The sequence below is a fragment of the Epinephelus fuscoguttatus genome, linkage group LG16 (assembly GCF_011397635.1).
Source record: "Epinephelus fuscoguttatus linkage group LG16, E.fuscoguttatus.final_Chr_v1".
In the NCBI taxonomy this organism is placed as follows: Eukaryota; Metazoa; Chordata; class Actinopteri; order Perciformes; family Serranidae; genus Epinephelus; species Epinephelus fuscoguttatus.
The window spans coordinates 16285703-16296458 of record NC_064767.1 but is presented as its reverse complement, the minus strand read 5'-3'; positions in this window follow the sequence as shown (position 1 = coordinate 16296458).

Sequence of the window (10756 nt, the reverse complement as noted above, 5' to 3'; positions counted from 1 at the left end):
AGTCCTTATCTGCGCCTCCCTTCATGCGTTGACTACCTATTACATTTAATGCCAATCACATTACAGGTGACATTTCCCCCACCATCATTGTCAACATGCTCTTCCTGGGGAAAATCAAAGATAAGAGATTGAGGAGGGCTCAGCGCCACAGAATCACTTTGTCCGGCTCTTTGATTATGTGCATTTACAATGTGATTGGTCTCCTGGATGACGACAGAGTTCAGGGAGCTGCTGGGAGCTGAAGAGAGAGGAAAGCAGTCAGGCTCGGCTGATTGCCCTCTTCATGTGATATTGATGGTAATCCTCTCCAGGATTTTCAAAAGGAGGAAGAAACCGATAAGGTTTCTTTTGACATTCCTTCGTTTTGTCAAGGATGCGAGACATCCTACTGTGCACACGTGGGGTGTGTGAGAGTGTGGATGTGTGGATGTACTTCAGGAGCTGGAGTGATTGAGAGTGGAGACTGAGAGTCAACTGAGCGCCTATCATTTCTCTTCACACCCAGTTTCCCAGTTTCAAGTCATCACACTTGAGGTCTGACAGATTAAAAAAAAGCATTGTTATTATCTACTGTCCACTGAGCGGCTTCACTGCAGCAGTATGGTGGTCAGTGCCTTGCTCAACGGCACATTAAGTCCATCACTAAGAGTAAGGTTTGTCTCTCATCACTTCAAAATGTCTTGATGCTCCTTGACAGCTGAGATTCAACATATTTAACGTCCAAAATAAACACTGTTTCATCAGCACAACCCAGTAGAAAATTATGGAAACTTTACATTTGTTGTGGCAGTTCAACTTGGGCCCCAAATACAAACACAGGAAACAGGGAGTGGTTAGAGGCAGTTTATCGTAGTTTGAAGATTTGGGGCTGAAGGCTTGAATGAAATGATGGCTGAGGAGGGCAGAGAATGTCTAAGTAGAGCTGGCAGAGGCAGTGGAGACAGAGTAGTCCAAATTCAGAGGCAGAAGACGAGAACAAGGCTGGATGTGGCGGGTTATGGTTGAAGCAGGTGTGAGAAAAGAAGGAAAAAAAACATGACGGAGGTGGGTTTTTCTTTTTCAAGGGCGTATACAGAAAATGTTTGTAATTAAATGAGAGTTCTTCTTTGAACACAGGCATATTTTCAAGGTGGTCCATTCTCCACCCAACACATTGTTGGAGGACCCACTCTCTCTATGGGCCCCCACCTCACAGGTCCCAGTGCAACAATATATTTACGCCCCTGATCAGTGTGCCATAAATACAGTTGTATCCACTGATAAATTGTGTATTTCAATTTCTTCTTTTGACAGTTTCCCAGCCAGTCTGTGTATTTACTGGCTGCTCTGCCCCATGGGACCTGTTATTCCGTTGCAAACCAGTTTTTCCCAAAATGAGAAAAGAGTGAGTCCATGTGCTGAATAATTCTGATGCTGATTCACACATCTAATGGTTTGCCTAAAATATCTTTCTGCTTGGTTTTGTTTGGCTCCTTCGTACGGCTCATCTGTGACGACCTGAGGTAAATTAGGCATGTTGGGGAGGCAAAAGGCAATTGAAGCTTTAGAGCATCCTCAGCTTATTGATTAGTGAATCAATGGGGAACACAATGAATAAAAATCATTCACCTGGACCTGGCACCACCAGCTCAAAGCCACTAAAAGAGACAGATGTGTAATGGAATACTGATTTCTGTGTGGAGCTCTAAGCTTCAAACACTTTTTAATTTCTATTTTCTTAATCTGTTACTTTAACTAATTGTCACTTAATTGTGTGAACAACTGTTTTTCAGTCAACTGCTCATTTTAGTTTGGACACTCTATTATTGTTATTATAATTAGCATATAAAGGAACAGTTTGACATTTTGTGGAAATGTCCTTAAACGTTTTTTGGTTGGAGTTAATGAGTTAATTGAGAAGACTCACACCATTCTCATGTTTGTCCATCAAATAAAATGGAACAAGCAGCAGCTGGTTAGTTTAGGCACACAGAAGGCAGCTTTTTGTAAATGTTTTTAGTAAGAATTAAGTGGTGGTGCTCAGTTGCTCAGCAGGACCAATGGACTCCCTGTAGTTAGTATTCATTTTTGTTATGCTTGGCCGACGATTGACAGCAGGTTTTCAAACTGCCCCCAAGTCATCTTAAAATATGCCTGGAAACAGCCATCATGGAGGTGAAGCTCTTGGACTGAATAGTGGTATTCCCATGATCCACCCTATTTTTTAGGGTCTCATGTTCCCTGTGCCCAACAAACTATTTACTGACGGCCTCTCACCCTCAACCAGAGCTACAGCAAGTACCCTCTGCCTGTCCATTTTAGGAACTAGATACTAATTACTTTGAAATAACTAAAATACAGATGATAACAAATGGTAGAATGATTGCACAGGATGGTAAGGGTAAGGACATGATGGCGTGGTTGCCTGACAACAATAAAAAGGTGCAGCAAGCATTTTTTTTACTGGTGACATTCAATTTGAAAAAGAAAAGGCAGTGCAATGCCTCGCAATTTGTGTTCAAATTTGTATTTTAGGATAAGGCCCCTTGGGATATGTATGTATGATATATTTGTTTTTGAGGGGGTCCCAACATTTATGACAATCATAAAAAAAAAAAAAGAGGAATTTATTGCCAGGATAATGAATGTGGCAGTAGGGAACAATCCAGGGGATGGAAACTGAGGGGAATGGGTTGACAGCAGGGAAGCAAACTAGATTGGAGGGGTAGGCAGGCAGGTAGGGAGTGATCCTATGACACAAGAAAAACACATGGTAAGTATCCACGAAAAATGTACACAAGCAAGCATAGTCTAAGTTGAATTCACAATTCAACAATGACCTGAAGCATGACTATACCACAGTGGTAGACTCAATGATCTGCGGAGGACTGGAGAGGAGAGCTGCAGCGTTGATTACTGAATGGTTTTCAGGTGAGCAGCAGAGAGCAGGTGAGTTGAATGAATGCAATCAGGAACCCAGGGGAATGAGGGAGGTGCCACGTTCACGACACAGTACACATGATTGAAATAATTCCATTTAAATATAAGCTGAAGCATGTAAATGTGTCTTCTTACATTTAGAGACGGCCATTTGAGTGCACCATGCATTGTACGATGATTACGAGTGAGAAAAGGACATCCAAGGACAAATCTGCAGAGTCTATTAGATACGGTGTTAAGTGGAACAAGATCTGATTTAAATGCTTTCTAATAGACAAAATCACAATAGTATTGCAATCTGCAAACCACTGTCTTTCTGATCAGGGCCTCAGGGAGCAGGTGGTAACAGTTGGCAACCAACTGAGTTTACAGGAAGTCAGTGCAAGTCTGGGCAAAGAACTAGTTCCAGCACACAACCACCATGAAACCACAACTTTTTACACACAAACAAGATATTACATGTTGATTCTTGAGGTTTGGAGGTGCTGATAGATGGATGTTATTACCTGTGGACAGACCCAGACTAGCTGTGTCCATGTATTTAGCCTTAATGTTAGGCTAAACTGATCAGGTGCTGACTGCAAACACATTCTCACTCTGACCTTGTCACATATCAGCTTTTGGTCATGGCCTTTCTACGTCCACATACTATACGTGCAAGGTACCCTGGGTGTGTTGGTTGGGACGCCATGTAAAGTTCTGCCTGTTACATGCATTGTCTTCTTTCAAAATACACTTCCGTTTTCACAGGAAATTTAACGTCTACATACGGTCTCTTTCAAAATAAACGCGCTACATCGTTTTTCCTGTCAACAACATACACGCATGGTTGGGTTTGGGCAACAAAAGCACGTGGTCAACACAGGGTTTAGCTTTAGAATCTTACAGGACGCGAACACCACTCTCTCGTCTGAGGGTCTGTATTTGTTGAACGCATCTACAACCCCTCCTGCCCGCCCCAGTCGGGTCCATGTCATTAGTCCGACAGCCCATTGGTCCGACATCCCATTAGTCCGACGGTCCGCGGTGCTGAACGGCTCCCGGCGGGCGTATTTCTACCTTGATGGTGCGCCGTGACCGGCTCTGGGTCAGCTGGGAAAGGCTTGAGGCGGAGCAGGCTCACGGCTTATGTGTTTGCCACTTTATTTTTCATTTTAACCCACACCATGATCTTTTCCTGACCCTAACCAAGTGGTTTTTGTGCCTAAACCTAATCAGACCTTAACCACAGGGCATCATGATGATTTCGGAACAACGGGACTTCAGAACAATGGGTTTAATACGGTCGGAACAATGGGCTGTCGGACCAATGGGCAGTTCCACCCCAGTCAGACTTTTGTCCCTCTGCATTTCCAACCGACACAGCTGGGTGCTGTTAAACTAAAACCGCAACCAGTCCTGTATCATGCCGACATTAAAGGAAGCCTTTTTTTTTTGTTGGTTTCTGACACTGCAAGTCACTGCCCAAGCGCCAGATTTCGATGACTTTGGAGTGAGACTGGGCTCTCCTGTCACCTAACTCTTGAACACAGAGTCAGTTCAGAGTATTTCCCAAAATGTCAATGGATTCTGTCTGTGTTGATTGTTTTGATAATCATCTTGTACTTCCTTTTGACGTGGATGCAATGGCAAAGTGTCAGTGGCTGACATATGAAATGACATTAGATCTTGTCTCCTGACACATATCAGGTTCAACTCACAGAGAACTGACACAGTTTTGTGCTCTGCTCTTCTCTGCTCTCATGGTGAAAGTAAAAGCAAAGTTTTATAGAATTTGGCTGGCCTTTAGATTTGAACAGAGCGAACTGTAATAGAAATAACAAGGGAAAAGAACTTTGTGAAAAGCTTTATAATTGGCTGAAAGCCGGTATTATCTGGGTTGTTGTCAGGGATAAGTTATATCTGCAGGTCTACATCAGTGCTGAGTAAAAATCTCACCCATTTATCAACAGATTTGTCTGAACAAATCACGCTGTTGTCCATTTCACTTTTGCTCCTTAATTGCTCCTTAATAGTTACTTTGTCTGTGTTCCTCAATGAAAGATGTAAGTGACAAAGTTTAAAAAGTCAGTGTTGTTTAAGAAATAGCGATGATGTGAAGGTGATGAAGGAGACTCTGCTTACACCATCTTGCTTGTATACAGAAAAGGTTTATTACAAGAAGTGCAGCATCAAATCAAGCACCTAGGATTGCCTGAGAGAGGGTTTGAAGCCAATATGAACTGCACTGAATAACAGCCCCAACTACCCTGCTTATATAGGTTGGTTGTTTTTGTGAAATGTGAAACAGATGACAGAGAGACACCCTAGTTGGACTTCACCAAACCTTGACCTGGGCCATAAATACCTTCTTGACCCTGGGCGCCTAACTGGTCATCTGACCCAGAGCGTCACAATAGAACGTCAGATACCACATCAGTTATAGTGTCTGGTGGCTGGCACGGTACTAAAACTGTTAAAATTACGTTGTGGCTGACAGTGATGTTAAAATCGAGCATCATGCTGTTCTGAGAACAGCAAATTGCAGACATCTGGCTCTCTGAATCAGGCAGTACTCAGCCCAATTAATCCAATTATATGACGGTTCATCTCTTCTCTCATCAAACGGAGAATCAGACCAGATTCTGAATCATTCTCATAATTGTAACATTTTGAGATTCGCATGGTAATTTCTTTTAATAGGTCCACGATTATGACTTATTGTTACATTTTTGGCAGAAGGTTACCATTTAAGGAACGCCAATTTTCATGCTCATATTAGTCAGAGATGTGTCAGAGATGTGTCATATGGAATAAAGACTGAATATCCTGTTGATGTCAAAATGGATCACCGTATGAACAAAGAACGCAGAATACCTACAGAGAGCGTTTGTGCCAGCTATTGGAGATGAACAACACACTTAGGTTCACTGAGGAGTGTTTTGCTGGTGCTGGTTTGGGTGAGGACTGTGTGTGCCAGTGTGTGCTTATGCATGACAACAGGGTGCCACGTTTACACTGCCAACTAAAAGCTATAAGTATCAAACATTCACACACAGAAAGAAATTTCTATTAAATCGTATTGTTATTATTTTTATTTGTTCATTTATTTTTTATAAAACATCACATTTCTTGTAATTCTCTAAAAGTAATCACATTCATTACTAATCACAAGAACGAGACAGCTGGAATGAGAGGACATGAGCAAAAGTAGGGAAATGGGAATCGGCTAACAACAAGGGTGGCGCAAACAAGACTAGAGCCTAGTCCACACGAGCACGGGTATTTTTAAAACTTTTCTGGCCTCCAGTTTTTAAAAAATCTCCGTCCATACGAGTGGTGTAATAAAAATACCTCTGTCCACATGACACTGCAAATTCCACTGTCAAGCAATGTAATACACATGCCAGAGCAGTAGGTGGCGATATAACTCCTAACTGTAAGGCCATTGTAGCCAATCAGAAGCGTACTATTATGCAGCAGGAGCAGTCTCCGTAATAGCACACTCTTGCGCCTCTGTTGCTGGATGTGGTTGAGTAGCGTTAGTTGTATGATACAGCCACAAAGTGCTGATATGCTGATAAATAGCAGCAGTATTTTGTTTAGCTCCATCCTCAAATCCTCTCTCGCACACACTGGATCGGGTAATAACACAGCTGTTTTCTGTTTACGTCGCACACTGTGACGTCATACAATGGAGACGAGACAAAATACTAATAAGCTGTGGTTATCCTGTCCACACATGACTGCTGACACCGGACTTTTCCAAAAAGTTCACCCTGGACTCCCTGGTTACAAATAACTCCGGTTACAGGGGCCCAAAACTGCAGTTACGTGTGGATGAAAGGCCAAACCATGAGCAAAGAGTCACGGTTTTATAAATACCTGCGTTGGTGTGGACAGCCCCTAATACAGAACAAGTGTGAAGGGACAATTCTGGGAACAGGGAGGGACTAACGAGACAGGTGTGACATAAAACAGGCGGGAAAGCACACAAGGACAGGAAGTAAAACCAGACATGACATATGAGGAGAGCATCTATAAAATTAAACAAGGAACACAAACAGAGAACTTGAAAACAAAGTCCATAGGATAACAGAATATAAGCAAAAAACCAGGATCATGACAGATAGTCATCATCAAACACTTGGTCAGTGGCTCCTCCAGTGTCAGTTTAGGACTCTCAGTGGCACCGTGTGTGTGTGTGGCATTGTGTCTTTCCTAAAGAAACTTCCATTTTCACAGGAAAAAGAGTTTCAGCTGATTAAATGTATATAGTCTTTTTTCAAAATAAACTGATGCAGGATGCAGGTAAAATAGTTGGTCTGTGTGTGTACTTCTTCAGGTTTAGGCAACAAAAGCATGAGGTTAGGTTTAAAAAAAACATCATGGTTTGACTTAGCATATCATTTTGCTAACATTATGTAACATCACGTCATGTGTGTCACATGAGTTATGTTATAAGCGTAGTATGCCACACACATAAGCACACTGCATTGTTATTATAGCACCTCGAGTGACTTTTGGTTTCATACAGGAAACAAACAGCACTCTCCTGGATGAAAGTCGATGACAGCTCCACCCTGTATGGACAGTTGCTCAGAGCATCAAAACATTCCACCACCGGGTGTGTCTCATTACTTCACTTAAGTGTACCTCAGTACAACTCTATGTGACACCAAGGGCCACTGACCAAGCATTGTTATTCATCGAGTTAGGAGCGAGACTGGGGGGTGTATTCACAAACAGTCTGAGAACACTATCAGAGCGCTCTTAACTTAGCCTAAAAAAGTAAGTAAGGAGTCATGGCTTAGGAGTGATTTAGGAGAGTTCTTAGAGGAACTCTAAACAAGGAAGGGACAGGAACTTTTACTTTAGTGAGGAGGTGTGGTTGACCCTGTCGCTAGGTATGATGCTTTCATTTAACAGGTGTAATTGGTTGTCCTTGTGTGAGTCTGCGAGGTGAGGACACCCAGTGGAAATAAATTGAACTAGTGACTGTGAAAGTGTTGTCATTGTCAGTGTGCTCACTCTGCTGATAGAAGGTTGAGACAGTCTCAAGTCGTCACTGATGCACTGTTGCATTTTTCCTGTTTTCCAAATATCTTTGTATGGTGATCATTTTATTTCTGGCGTTATAGCATTAGGTGAGAAATATGTGTGTATCCCAAATGATATCAGCCACAAACAGTATCCCTGCACAATCTAATCTGCTGCATTTAATGTCCTCACTGTCATCCAGAGTTCAGAGAATATCTCTCCGACCTCTTTGTGTTTCCACCATTTTCTCTTCTACTTAAGAAACTCTTAAGCCTCTTAAAAGTCCTCCGCCCTACTCCTAACAGTTTTTCACCTTAGGAACCAAGGTGCTTTGTGAATAAGTTTTATCTTTGCCAAGATCTAGTCTTAACTTTAAGAAGAAATTCGGAGAAAAAGTCACAATTCAGTGAATTTTCTGAGAATTTTGAAACTAGGAGCAACTCTTCCACTCTTCCATTTTAGACATTGTGCTGTTCTATTGATTTCTGGGCAACAACGCTGAACCAAAATATAAACACCCCAGGTGGATTAGAGGAACCAGACATGAACTGACGATGTTCAGGCAGCATTTTTCAGTCCAGTAATGATTAAGGCTCAATTCAGTCAATATGAATGTCATTTAACTCAACAAACAGCGGCCTGCTTGTCGTTACAAATTAATGCAGGCCAGCCAGACATTGTTAAAGCTAACACAACTTTGTTTGAAATCTCAGTGGAGACCCCAGAGTTTCCAAAGATGACAGATTTGAATATGAATTCTGCAGAGTAATGAAGTATAAATGATGTACAACACAGAGAGAATACTTCTTTGATGCATTGTGCCTCCAAAAATCAGCGTAAACATCGTATAGCTAAGACGATACAGAATATATCTGAGATGACAAACAAACAAAATGGAATCTCTGCATGTTAAAGGACAAAACATTACACCAAATGCAAATATTACATCCAAAGGATTTTAATTTGAATGCTGGAGAAACAGTAAATTAATCAGATGTAAAAATCACTATGTCATGGTGTCCCAGGAGTCGCTCTATATAACAGCTCCAGGATTATCAGCACAGTCTGTCTCTGTGGTGACTGGCTCACAAATTAATAACTCAGCTTATAGAAGCATTATGTAAATGATATTTTTTTTCAGGGGGATTTTCATCTTTGATTTACACAGCTCAGAACACAAACTTCTAACCCCCCGCTGAACCGGCCATGTGTTACAGAGCAGGCCTGTGTCCCGACCGTGTGCATTGGCTGTGTTTCCCCATGGCCACCCATTAGTGGCAGCAACAACAGTCAGCTACATCTAAAGGCGACGTGTCTCGTTTCACGCTCGCGGAGACAAACAGAGTTAAAGAATGATAGAGATAAATCTCTGTGTACTGCTGGGCCCGAGCAGAGGCAATCAGTCATGGTTGAACTGTGCTATGACTTCAATTTCAGTGAGAGGAAACTCATCCTGCTATCTCATTTGATTGCACAATAGAGAGGCCCACTGCTGGGACTCTGTTTATTTCATCCTGGTAAAATGGAGAAAGGCAACATTTTTGCGATTGTTGTACCAAGGAAATACACACATGCTGCTCTGTGAGAATGACAATGACACTCAGACAGGACTTTATTTGTTATATTTTATTATTACAATAAAAACCAAGCACAAAAAGCAAAACTGCAGCAACACAAACAGATCAAATTAATGCAGAGGCAGAAACAAGGAGCCAAAAGGGATAAAGTTTTCTATTTTATACATATTTTTTTTTAATCTGTGTTTCACCATGCTGTGTTGATGGCATTAATAAAATGCCTCAGTCAACATAAAAATTTGATTGAATGTGTACAAGAGCACAGAAGTTTGGTTCAGTTAACCTTTTAAAATCAGATTTTCACTGTAAAGTTTCTCCTGAGTAGTTTTAAAGTCAGGAAGAAAAACCTTTCATCACTGTACGACAGCATCGCATTTATATTCTGTATCTTTTTGCTCCGATATTTTATTGAAACTGCATTATGTTTACACTGAATGACCCAAGATACCATGCTTTTAGGATGTTACTATTGTACGACATTAAACTATTCTAAATTTTGTCCTCAAAATCATCACTTTTTGCTTGAATTCAGCCTAAAACTTCCTGGTATATTTGGAAACTTTGGAACTGAGATGAGAATTTAGAGGCAGGTGGTGTTTGTGCTCATGATCCAGTCACAGATGCCGATGAGTCTGTGATCATGAGTCTCCTACAGCCTGTGGAGCAAGATCATGGCCCAGTCCTTGATGAATCTGTTAACTTGTGTTTTTCCTCCAAATAAATGTGGCTAAAACCAGATAAATGTTTATTGATTTTTGGAGGAGGCGTCATCCCGCTGGTCCTGCTCTGAGTTTGAAGGGTGAGCCAATGGCAGCAGTGCAGTAATATCCCAGCAAACATGGAATGACAGGGAGACGTTCAGATCAGGTTTGTATAACTTTGTTTGCATGTTCTCCCCGTGTCAGCGTGGGTTTTCTCTGGGTACTCCAGCTTCCTCCCACAGTCCAAAGACATGCAGGTTAATTGGTGACTCTAAATTGTCCGTAGGTGTGAATGTGAGTGTGAATGGTTGTCTGTCTCTATGTGTCAGCCCTGTGATAGTCTGGTGACCTGTCCAGGGTGTACCCTGCCTCTCGCCCAATGTCAGCTGGGATAGACTCCAGCTCCGCGACCCCCATGAGGATAAGCGATTGCGGAGAATGAATGAACATTTTTGTACATCTGGTGGGCGTGTAAGTCACGTCTGGCTGTTTTTGGACAAGTGCGGACGCACAGGACAGGTTCAGTAACTGCATGTCTGA